Here is a 12,211-nt window from a genome sequence, read left to right on the forward strand (position 1 = left end):
GCAAAATGTGGGGGAGGAAATTAAAAGTCTGCTGCATGGTTCATCACACAACGCACGTGTGTGCGTGCGTGCGTATGTGTGTGTGTGTGTGTGTGTGTGTGTGTGTGAATGCTAAAGGGGAGGTGCAGTCCCTACTGGCACCAAGTAGATACCTGGAGACAGATGGGCCACAGGTGGATGGCCAGCCTATGGGAGGCAGGGAGGGACCAGGAGGGGCTGCCAGGAGGTCAGACTAAAACCAGGACATGAAAGTAGCCAGGCTGGGGAATGGCAGAAAATGATGGGCAGTGGGGAGAAGGTCCAGCTGCTAGCTCTGTGGACCCCCTTTCCCTCCCTCCTATTCTTCCTCCTTTCCCTCAGTCCCCCCTCCCATTTTCCTCCTCTTTTTGCTCCCTGCTCTCAGAATTCCTGGGAGGAAAGGGAAGCAAATCGGGCACCTGAGAGCTTTAGACCCATTCATTCCTCCACCCTTGAGGCTGGCTCAGTGCCCTTCCCTGGCTGTTCAGTCTACTGTGGGCTCCAGGTGCGTGGATGCTGCCCTGCTGCCCCCTGGTGTCCAGAGCTGGCTGCAGAGGCAGGAATAGGGTGCAGACCTTCACCTGAGGATGATGAGAAGAAAATGATCCTGCTGGCAACCAGGTTGTTGTGGGTGTGAGATGGGGGTAGGACTAAGAATTAAAACAGGAGAAATAATTTGCAAAACATACCCTGACCTGCAAAACTGACCAAGTGCCTGACCAAGCCATGATGTCTAGCTCAGGCGATCTAAAGTCACACTCATAAACACCCCTGTATCCAGGCCTGCACGTTCCAAGAGAAGACCACAAACAACCTGATCTAATAGAAATGCTCCGTGAGGACGCCTGTGTTCTCAGCCAGGATCGCAGACTGTTCCCGCAACACCCTGTTTTGCAAATTCTGACCAATCTTTGCCGAAAACTACCTTTTGACTAACTTCAGCCCCCATCTATCTATATATGTAAAAGCCTAAGCGACCGTCACAACCGAAACAACCGAACGGATGACCAAACAGGCTGCATGGGGTGACTAGGCCAGCAGGGGGCTTAGTGAGGGATGACCAAACGACTGAACAGCAGGCTGCATGAGATGACCAGGCCAGCAGGGAGGGGAAGTTGGGGGTGACCAGGCCATGGAGGGGGGGGCAGTTAGGGGTGATCAGGCAGGCAGGCAGGTGAGCAGTTAGGAGCCAGTGGTCCCAGATTGTGAGAGGGATATCTGATTGCCAGTTTAAGGATTGGGCCTAAACTGGCAGATGGACATCTCCTGAGGGGTCCCGGATTGGAGAGGGTGCAGGCTGGGCTGAGGGGACTGCCCCCCCCTCCCGCCCCCGTGCACGAATTCCATGCACCAGGCCTCTAGTAACCCTATAAGCACCCTTCCCTAACTCCCCCTTTTGGAGGCACCCCAGGGACCCTGCCCCCATGGCTCTCAGGAACTGTCCCATCCAGAGCCCCCCAGCCCCTGGCTGACCGACCATGATGCCTCTGGCACCAGGACAGCACTCCACACTGTGGGGTATTTTATCCCCACAAAGGAGCACACAGTGTCCAGCTGAAGCCTCTGTAAAGGCAAGCCAGAGGGACAGACAGCTGCTCCGACCTCGGGACGCTGCCCCCCGCCTCCCAGCTTGGAGTTTCAAAGGAGCTGACTTGCCCTCCCTGGTTCCGCTAGGAGGAGGTTCCCTGAAGACAGCCCCATGATGTCCTCTGTCTGGCCAAGGTGAGAGAGGAAGTCTCAGCCAGCCTTGGGCCCCTCCCTCACGTCCTCACCATAGACATAAAGGGGGTGCCTGTCATACCTGGGAGCAGAGATTGTTGGTCAGAATGGGTGGGGCCACTGCAAGCCCACCAAAATTTGGGAATACATAATCCCCTTAAAGGGGTTCGTGCACTTGGCACTCTCTCGGCTCTTGGGGCTCTCTCTTCCGGCTTCCTTGCATTCACCCGTATGGCCCACGGCCATGCAGACCCCACGTGCAACGGGCTGATGGAAACACACACTAAGCCAGCCTGATGCTGTCTTGGGCTGCTCCAACATGGAGAGGAAACGCTGGACACTGGCTCTGATTTTAGCCCTACTGAAGCCACAGCTACACGCCTTCCTTGTGGGGCAAAGGGGAAATGGGACCTTGGAGACGCAGGGATGAATTCCACAGAAATAAAAATCACTCGTTCTACCACGTGCGTCTCAGAAAATTATTTTTCTTGGGATAGTGCAAGAATGCCACTCCCAGCGGGTACTGAGGATATTGATTTTAAGCTGGTTAGTAAGAAACAAAAGGCCCAGAAAGAACCTATGACCCCGCCTGAAGGAAATCAGAGAAACCTGCTTCTGGAAGGGCACCCTCATCGCGTCAGCATAGAGTTCGTGGGGGTAGACAGGGAGGACCCGAGCAAGTGCTGGCTCCCAGTGTGCCCCATTGTTTGGGTGGCCCAGCAAGAATTTGTTTACCACATATTTGCTCTTTCTCATCTACCTTTGAATTGTCTACTGTCCCTTAGAAATCCCAGACCCCTGTCGCTCCCTCCTTAGTGCAGAATGGTTTATAAGCCTCAACTGCCCAATGTGTCCTCGGGTCGCATAGTCTTAGGGAACCCTGTATGTACATACGTAATAAACTTGGTCATTGTCTCCTGTTACATTCATTTGATTATTCATCCAGCCAGAAGAACTTAGGAAGGTGGGAGGAAAATTATGTTTCTTCCCCCACAAGGTGGTGAGAAATGGATCAAAATCGAATGTATTTTGAAGGAATAGCCAACAGGATTCCTGATCGTTTCTTCCTGCAAGATTTGACAGGCAGTGAAACTGCGATCCAGAGAAGGTCTAGTGAGGGGCCACACAGCTGGTCAGTGGGTGGGGCAAAGGAGCCGAGGATATGGGAGGGGTGTCAGGAAGGTCCCTGGGTCTGGGGCAGTGTCTGGGAGAAGGGAGCAGAGTGCGAGGGAGGATTCTGCTAATGCAGGTCACAGACCAGCCCCAGGGCAGCTGGGCGTTGATTTGATCAATGGCTTTTTCCTCTTCCCCCTGAATTCCCCTATGATGGCCTTTTAATTGGGTCCATTTGTTCCAAGACCCTGGGCTGAACTGAGCAGACACCAGAGTGTTTGTCTATTATTAAATAGATTGGGAAATGGCCCTATGTCCTGGGCGCCAGGGAAGTCAGGGCAGCTGTGCAGCATCTCTGAGCAGTAAGCGCAGGCCCCGGGCACGCGGCAGGATCAGTGCCAGGCCTCTTGCCTCTGCCTGTGCTGCTCCTCTGTCTGCAGTGCCCCCGTGGACTGTGCCTTGCTCCCCTGGCAAACGTCTCCCCCTCCTCCAAGGCTCACTTCCAAAACCCTTCCTCAGTGAAGACTCGCTGATCTCCGCCCTGGCTCAGATGCCGGGGTAGAGACACACATGTGCAGGGGAGGGATTCCTTGCTGGACAGCCTGCCACCAACGGAGGACATGGCCAAACTCCGGGTTGCCAGGGAAGAGTCACACCCAAAGAGCATTTCAATCACAATCCTGCTTAAGCTAAAAAGACTTTTCCTTTCCTCTAGTTTCTCCTCAGAGAGGACCTGGGGAGGAGGCAGGGAGAGGAGGAGAGGAGTTTATTAAGGGAATCTATGGACAGAAGCAGTGTCTTGGGCGACAGCAAGACAATGGATTTCTGCCCGCAAAGTGGATGGGGCTTGTTATATACAGTCAAAGGCACCTGCTGACAGAGGTAGCTTGTAGCCACACAGTACATGCTTGTTAAGAGCTGTATCCTCCAAAGCAGTAAACAACTTCATGGGCCCACTTCTCTGCATAAGAATATTCCTTTCAGGTGATACAGGCCCACCCCTCCTGGGTGAACCGGCATCAGCTGGTTTCATAAGAGGGTGCCAGCCACGTTAACTACAGGGGGTCATTTCACCTAACAAAAGGAAGTACACACCACCACCTATGAGTTATTGCCAAAAAACTAAACCTGAATCTGATGAAACCTCTAGATTTAACTACCAGTTTTCTTCAGGAAATACAGGGTACTGAAGAACATGCTAAATGACAACATTCTACAGTTAGCTGGATCCAGAATTTGAAAACTTTCACAAGATAAACAATCTGGTCTCTTCCTAAATAAGTGGGGGACCTGGCAAAGGAGTAGACACAGGAATGAAAGTTGAAGCCAAGGTCCCGTCTCCCCTCGCTGCAACAAAGGCTAAGGCCCCGACTCCCTAAACACTCAGTAGCCATTTATCTTGAAGAAAAGCAGGGGGAGGAAATCTGAAACCGAGAAGAGACTGGACCACATTTTGTTTTTTCTCCCCTGTTAGAAGCTGAATTGTGTTCCCTCTCAAATTCATATTTTGAGGTTCTAATACGCAGTATTTCAGAATGTTACCTTATTTGGAGAAAAGGTCTTTAAAGAGGTAATTGAGTTAAAATGCGGTCACTGGCGTGAACCCTAATCCAGTACGACTGCTATTATTATAAGAAGAGGAAATTCGGACACGGACTCCTTTAGAGGGAAGTTGATGTGAAGACACAGAGAGAAGACAAATATCTACAAGCCAAGGAAATGGGTTCGGAACACATCGCTCACGGCCCTCAGACGGGACCAATTCTGCCATCACCGTGGTCTTGGACTTCTAGCCTCCAAAACTGTGAGAAATTAAATTTGTGTTGTTTAAGCCTCAGCCCATGGTACTTTGTTATGGCAGCTGCAGCAGACCAAGACATCTGCCACTCAGTTGGGCAGGCCATCCTGAGAACCAGGGGTCTGTTACAGGTGAAAGGGCTGCGTTTTCTTTGCACATCTCTCCCCACATAGGGCTGCCTGGTGGAAAGTACTTCTCAGGGCCTGAACTTATCCTTACTGGGTTAACAAGTTGTCACCAAGTCATCATGGTGGTGAACTTGGCCTTCAGCACTCTAACTGTTCTAAATTCTTACCTTCACACCTCCATGCTCTATTTCCTTTTCAACCAGTGCTTCGCTGATTTCTGTTTTCACCCCCAATATGTTGAAGACCTTTGTGTCAAAGAACATCATTTCCTCTATCGGTTGCATGACTCAGCTGATTTTCTTTCTCTTTATTGTCATGTCTAAATACCATGTGCTGGCATTAATGGCCTAGGATTGCTTTGTAGCCATCTGTAATTCATCATTGTATAAGACTACCACATCTTATTAGATGTAAGAAATGTCCAAACTGGCAGAGAATTTTTATGTTTATTTGAACCAAACTGATAATAATGCTGGGAAGCAAGATCTCAAATCAAGAATGACAGTTTTGTAATTTCTTTTATGCAGTTGAAATTAAGGAGGAAACGCAAGGAAGATTATTTGAAGGTGAGAAAGCAAGGTGGGGATTAGATTACAGGACAGTTAACATAATGTGCTCTCTTGAGGGTGGTTCTCTTCCAAGGAGTCTAAAAAAGAGGAATTTTTTTTTTAAATTGATTTGAGAGTGGGAGAGAGAGAGAGAGAGAGCATTCTTGTATGTGCCCTGACTGGAGACCAAACCTGCAACCTTGGCATATTGGGACAACACTCCAACCAACTGAGCCACCCAGCCAGGGTAAAAGGAATTTCAAAGGAGTGTTAACCTAGATGCACAAAAACAATGGTCAGGGCTTGCTTAAGGCAAAGCAAATTTTTTACTAAAGAAATAAAATATGCCTGAGGCATGATTACCTACCATGACCTGCCCGGTTAGGAATTTATGATTACATCACTCTGTGAAGATACTTTTAGTTAGCTTTATTATAATGCCCCTATTCTAGCCACAGGTATGTTTGGTGTTGAAGGGGTGTGTGTGTGTGTGTGTGTGTGTGTGTGTGTGTGTGTGTGTGATGGGATTTGCTGGCGCCACTGCCCATTCAAGGCAGATGCTTAGGCCAACCTTCTGAAATGGTAGTGTCTCTGTCATTACCTGTAAGATAGCGTCCTGGTCCTCTAAACATCTTGCACCAGCACCTATGTCACTAAGGTGGTACTTTTCATTTGGATAGGCATTAATATCACAGTATCCAGCCTTAATTTCTTTCATTTAATCTAAACTGCTCAAGTCAAATCAAAAGTCTTCAGCCTCTGTAGCTCTCACATCAATGCCATTTCTCTTTTCTTTGGGTCAGTAGTATTCATGTATCTTAAACATTCTTCTCCGGGGCCTATGAACTGGTGAGTTTTCTATTCCAATGCAGAGTCCATGCTGTGCCCCCTATTTAAAGCCTGAGAAAAAAAGAAAGGTGCTGGTTAAAATCCAGGAAAGTAGAGATGATGTAAGGAGATCCAAATTTTTATCTACTGATGTTTTTCCATGGAGAGATTTTGTTCCCGTGTTCATTCTATATGGAGGAATGTTCAGTCTTTCTTCAGACTTGTTAAAATATATGTTTTTATTGATTTTAGAGAGGAAGGGTGAGGGAGAGAGAGATAGAAACATCAATGATGAGAGAGAATCATCAATTGGCTGCCTCCTGCATGCCCTCTACTGGGGATCGAGCCCACAACCCAGGCATGTGCCCTGACTGGGAATCGAACTATGACATCCTAGTTCATAGGTCGATGCTCAACCACTGAGTCACACTGGCCAGGCTCTTCAGACTCTTTCCATCACTTCCCTCAAAGGTAATCTTGGCTCGTTCCTTGCTTCCTCATCACCTGTGCACCTTGTAGATGGGGTTGACTAAGTGTTGTTTATACAAGGGACCTGGACACGTTTTATTACTTTCAGGCAGCATTCTGTCTCCTGCTCTTTTCCAAATCCTGGACATATACAGTGAGTCTACACGTCACCTGGAGAAAAGCTGAATACTGAAGCTTGCTTACCTAAACCCAGAAGTACCAAAAACTATGGAAGGATTCTTTCTTGTCAGTTTTGTTACTGGAAGAGGCAGCAGGATTCGGGTGAAATGCCTCTCTCCCAACCTGACCTTAAGCAGCTCAAGGTGGACGCAAACCCTCCTGACCTTGGTCCATTATCCTAGCTACCCTTGCCTTTGTTACTCTGGCCTTTCCTGTGTACTTCCAAGAGTGGCAACATCTGAGGGCTTCTGGCAGCCACATCTTTACGTGGTGGCAGGGGAAGGTTTTTCCACCAAAGCTCTCTGTTGAGTAAGGACATCTGTGGCCCGTTCCACAAGAGAGAAGGAAGTCGTCAAGGCTTTTTCATTTGAATTGTGAATCACATCTTACTCTCAAGGTTGTGTGGGGGGATGAAATCATAAAAAACAACGCTGTTCTTTCTTATATTTTTAGTGAAATACAGCATTATTCTGTTATTTTTTTGATCTGCGAATTGCCAAAAGCCAAATGTAAGCATTATGTACGTCAATACAACAACACTTCAGATAATGAAGATAAACACATGACAACATCACCATTAGTACCCAAAACAGTATTAATACGGGATGACTAGAGGACTAGGTATGTACCCAGGACCTCAGGGTGGAGGGTAGTTGTGGGGCGCGGCTACAGTGTTTGGACAGGTTCAAGCCTTGGACTGATGAGAGGGCACAGTCCTCTTGTGGCCACGTGCAAGTCCCAGCTTGGAGGGCAGAGCCCTCCAAGCACAATTATAGCCAGAGGCTGTAGTTGTAAGCTTGAACCTATGGTCCGAACACGTGGCCCCACGTGCCTGAGTGATGTAGGCTTGATAGAGTTCAGGTGCATGTAGTTGAGTAGGATTGAAAACCCACGAGAATGTTGTAAACATCTTGATCATGCCCTTACTTTGCCTCGTGGCATCTGCTATAAAATATAGACATGGCTTGTGGGGTGCGGCGCTGTCTCTCAGGAAGCAGCGTCCCACCGAGACCCAGCTTTCATTCTCTTGTCTGTCTTTTCTAAGCCTTTCAGCCGCCCCCACTCAGGTTCACCCTTGGCCGTGCTGGCGCGGCACAGGTAGTATAAAAGTTTCACACAAAAAGGAAGCATAGATCAGACTGTCGGACCTCAGAGGGAAGGTAGGGGAGGGTGGGGATAAGGGGGAGAGATCAATCAAAGGACTTGTGTGCATGCATATGAGCCTAACCAGTGGTCACGGAAAACAGGGGGGTGGGGGCATGCGTGGGGAGGGATTTGGGATGGGAATGGGGGGATGAGGACAAATATGTAATACCTTAATCAATAAAGACATTTTTAAAAAAGTTTCACACAACACTATCTAAAATGGCATCAAATATTCTGAAAAAAAAAACATTTAGTTCTCACTGCAAATTTTGTCATTTATCATTTAAAACTGCTGCACATAAAATTGGATAAACAATTCAGCTGCTTTTTAATTTTACAGTGAGGTTTAACATGGAAAAATCAGATAAACACTGACAATAATAAACTGTGGTCCTAGAAAAGAGGGGTGTGTCTCCTTAAACTTCCTCTCACCAGTAAGACCATAAATATTGTTAGGGCAAAGATTGTTTCCTAAATTCCCTTCAATTCTCCAGTGCTTCTCCCCTTCTTAAATTATACAGCAGTCATATAAGGAGCTCAAGAAATATCAGTTGAGCATGGCCAGCATAGCTCAGTGGTTGAGCAGTGACCTATGAACCAGGAAGTCACGGTTCCATTCCCAGTCAGGGCACAGGCCCAGGTTGTGGGCTCAATCCCCAGTGGGAGTGTGCAGGATGCGGCTGATCAGTGATTCTCTCTCATCATTGATGTTTCTATCTATCTCTCCCTCTCCCTTCCTCTCTGACAAACCCAGAATTTTGATCACCTGGATAAATAAACCCAAGAAGCAATTAGTAACTGCTTTTCCAAATACTAAAACCATATACACTGAGTGGCCAGATTATTATGATCTCTGAATGCATAATAATCTATATATATGCAGATATATATATATATATATATATATATATATATATATCCTACCTAATAATAGACAAATATGCAAATTGACCGTACCTTCGCTATGCCCGCGATTGGCCAGGAGGCGCGGGGGGGCGGGACTCGGGGTGGCCAGGGTGGCCGATTGGGCTGGCGTCGCCAGCGGCGGCGAGCTCACGTCCCACCGCGGACCATCAAAAGCGGGGGAGCTGGGTGCCTGTCCGCTCAGGCACCAGGCCTTTCAGAAGCCTTTGCCGCGCCGGAGGCTTCTGAAAGGCCTGGTGCACCAGCGGACAGACACCCAGCTCCCCCATGATCGAAAGCGAAAGCGTGTAGGGGACCCTACACGTGCATGATTCAATCATGCACTGGGCCTCTAGTATATATATATATATATATATATATATATATATATATATATATATATATATATACTAGAGGCCCGGTGCATGAATTTGTGCATGGGTGGGGTCCAGCCAGCCTGGCCAGGGGGAGGGGACATGGGCAGTTGGCCGGCCTGCATGCTGGTTGAACTCCTGGTGGAGGGGACAATTTGCATATTAACCTTTTATTATATAGGATATACACTGAGTGGCCAGATTATTATGCATTCAGAGATCATAATAATCTGGCCACTCAGTGTATTTTTTAACTTCCCACAACTTCCTTTATATACACTGTGACTTTCTTTTACCAAATATATCAAACTTTTTATATAAATGTAGCAATAAACAAGAAATAATAAATAAAAAAAGAAATATCAGTTGAATTGGAACATCTTACTCCATTATTTAAGTAATAGTTAAAGAAAGGTTTTAATTATTGACTCTGCTAGGCACAGTGTTAAGAATTTTACATACGTCACCTCAGTTAATCCTCACACCACTGGAGGGGACAGAAATATTCTTCTCCTGTTTATGAGTGACTGATCTGACAGGCAAAGGCGTGGTCTTTGTTGTGCATTTTCTGTTGTGCCTGTCACCAGCCCTCTGAGCTCCAGTTCCAGTTTCTTTCCTTATAGATTGGGTGACCTTGGACAAGACCATCGACCTCTCTGAGCCTCAGTTTCCTCCTCTGGAAAATGAGAGTAATCATCAGTTCTATATAAGGCTTAAGAAGATTAATGTGTTGATTTATGCAAAACTACTTAGAAAACAGCAAATCCCTATATAAATTTTTGTTTATAAAAAATTTATAATTTTTCTCAATAATGGGACACTATTAAGCCAGCGTATTTGGGACAATAAAGATGACATCTTGATTTTTTTAAATGATGTATTTGTTTTTTTATTAAATTTTCAACTAAATAATGCATTCACTCCATTCAAACAAACAAAAAATACCAAAAGGTAAACAGTCAAGAGTCTCTCTCACTGATTCTATTAAGTAACCACCATCCATGGTTTCTCCTTTATCTTTTCAGATAATTGTATGCATCTAGAAGCCCTAAAAGCCTTGTATTCTTTTTTTATTTCCTTTATACACAAAAGGCTGCATACTTATACACATACTTGTAACTTTTTTCTGCAGATTTCTTGAAAGTCTTTCCACGTTAGTACACAAAAAGCTTACTTGCTCTGTTTACAGCCATCATTTATTTCACCAGTTCCCTATGAATAAATATTTAGGTCATTTCCAATCTTTGGATATCGATTTGTTGATTTTTTAAAGAGCTGAAATGCATGAAAACATCAACTCTCTCTTCGTTATGAAGTGTAAACTATTTAACCAAACAATGTCAGGATATACAAGTCTGACTTAAAAGGCACAGGAATCTGTTGGTATCAAGTGAAAGATTTGTCCCCTGATCCACAGGCTCAACTCTCATGAAATTTGGCTTCTGGCTCCACCTGTTGATTTTGTCACCCCCTCGGGCCCCCAGCAGCAGGCAGTGTTGCAGAGGCCAATGAGGCTCCAGAGGTAGTTTGAGCAGCAGACCTCTAGGGACTGTCACCTCCTTTCCCACACGCACTATGCTCCCTTTAATGCAGTGGTTCTCAACCTTTCTAATGCCGCGACCTTTTAATGCAGTTCCTCATGTTGTGGTAACCCCCAACCATAAAATTATTTTCATTGCTACTTCATAACTGTAATTTTGCTACTGTTAGGAATCGCAATGTAAATATCTGTGTTTTCTGATGGTCTTAGGCAACCCTGCTAGCAGTTCTCAACCTGTGGGTCTCGACCCACAGGTTGAGAACCGCTGCTGTAGAGCCTGTAGGAACAGCTCTGGTGATCATGGTTCTGGTAGGAAGGAGCTGGGCTGAAAAGAGAAAGGCCTAAATCTTGCCTCAGAAGTCCTGAGTTCTAGTTTTGAACCACACTTCCTAGATGTATAACCTAAAGCCAGTCTCTCTGAGCCTCAATTTTCTCATCTGTGAAATGGGAATAATCGTAGTATTTACTCAGACTCCATGTACAAAGGAAGCATGATAATATATGCAAAACACTTAGCACAGTGCTGGCTCATAGAGCACATGTGAAATAAATGGTAGCATGTTTTATTAGCAGAGCTCGGAAAGAGGAACAGGACTCACTAAGAAGATAAAGAAAGAATTGCATGTATAAACAGCAGAACTTACCAAGTCTGAACACTCAGAGCCAGCACGGAAGGGAGGCAGGGCCGGATGGCTAACCCAATTTTGCAGTTGAGGAAACAGACCCAGAAATGGTCAGTGACGCACCCACATCTCCCATCAGTGTACGTGGAGGCAGGGAGGAATTCAGAGCCCGAGGAAGCACTGCCAGACAGAATTCCTGATCAGGAATTGTGAGTTAACACTTGGCTGGGCAGTTGGAATGTGGTGGGAATGTGAAAGGGGGAACTTTCAGGAAGTGGTACCCCTATTCGGAACATGGGCTGGACTGACAGGGTGAACGGGAGCGCCATGGGGTTCCTGGACCTCAGGAAGGGGCTGGGGCTGAAAGAGCAGCACTAGCCTCACGAGAAGGCTGCAGGCGCATCAAGGCTGGGGGCTGACAGGGGCCAGGGAAGTCTCAGGAGTCGTTAGAAATGCCAGACATAGCTCATCCAGCCATTGGTCTCACTGGACACCTGCCAGCTGCTAAAGCTTCTGAGGTCATAGAGGCAGGGAAGGGGAGGGGGAGAAGGGAGAGGAAAAGAGGAGGTAAGTTTGCTGCCAGACACGGTTTAATGGAGGGTTCTGTTCATCTCTTCTGGGGCCAGCGGGATGAGGCCTGGCTCCTGGTCCCAGCTCTGCGTCTCCCTCCTCCTCCAGGGCCCTTGGCCTTAGTGACACCACACTGCTCTGCACACAGCTCTGGCTGCTCCTCAGTCTCATCCCTCGTCATCTTGTCTTCCCTCCTTTAACGGATGGCTCCATCCTAAACCTTCTTCTCGGTCTTTCTCTCTCTCTTCCACCCTA

The 12,211-nt window shown here is 46.9% G+C and overlaps 1 long non-coding RNA gene across 1 annotated transcript; it reads right to left on the reverse strand.

Moving 5' to 3' along the window:
- Nucleotides 1–5,214: 5,214 nt before the first annotated feature.
- On the reverse strand, nt 5,215–11,515 carry LOC307110342. The gene is made up of 3 exons (XR_013814437.1): nt 11,408–11,515; nt 9,691–9,899; nt 5,215–6,224 (listed from the first exon to the last, which is right to left on the reverse strand). It is a non-coding gene; the product is annotated as an uncharacterized lncRNA (long non-coding RNA).
- Nucleotides 11,516–12,211: the final 696 nt, after the last annotated feature.

The sequence above is a fragment of the Cnephaeus nilssonii genome (genome assembly GCF_951640355.1).
Source record: "Cnephaeus nilssonii genome assembly, chromosome: 13".
In the NCBI taxonomy this organism is placed as follows: Eukaryota; Metazoa; Chordata; class Mammalia; order Chiroptera; family Vespertilionidae; genus Cnephaeus; species Cnephaeus nilssonii.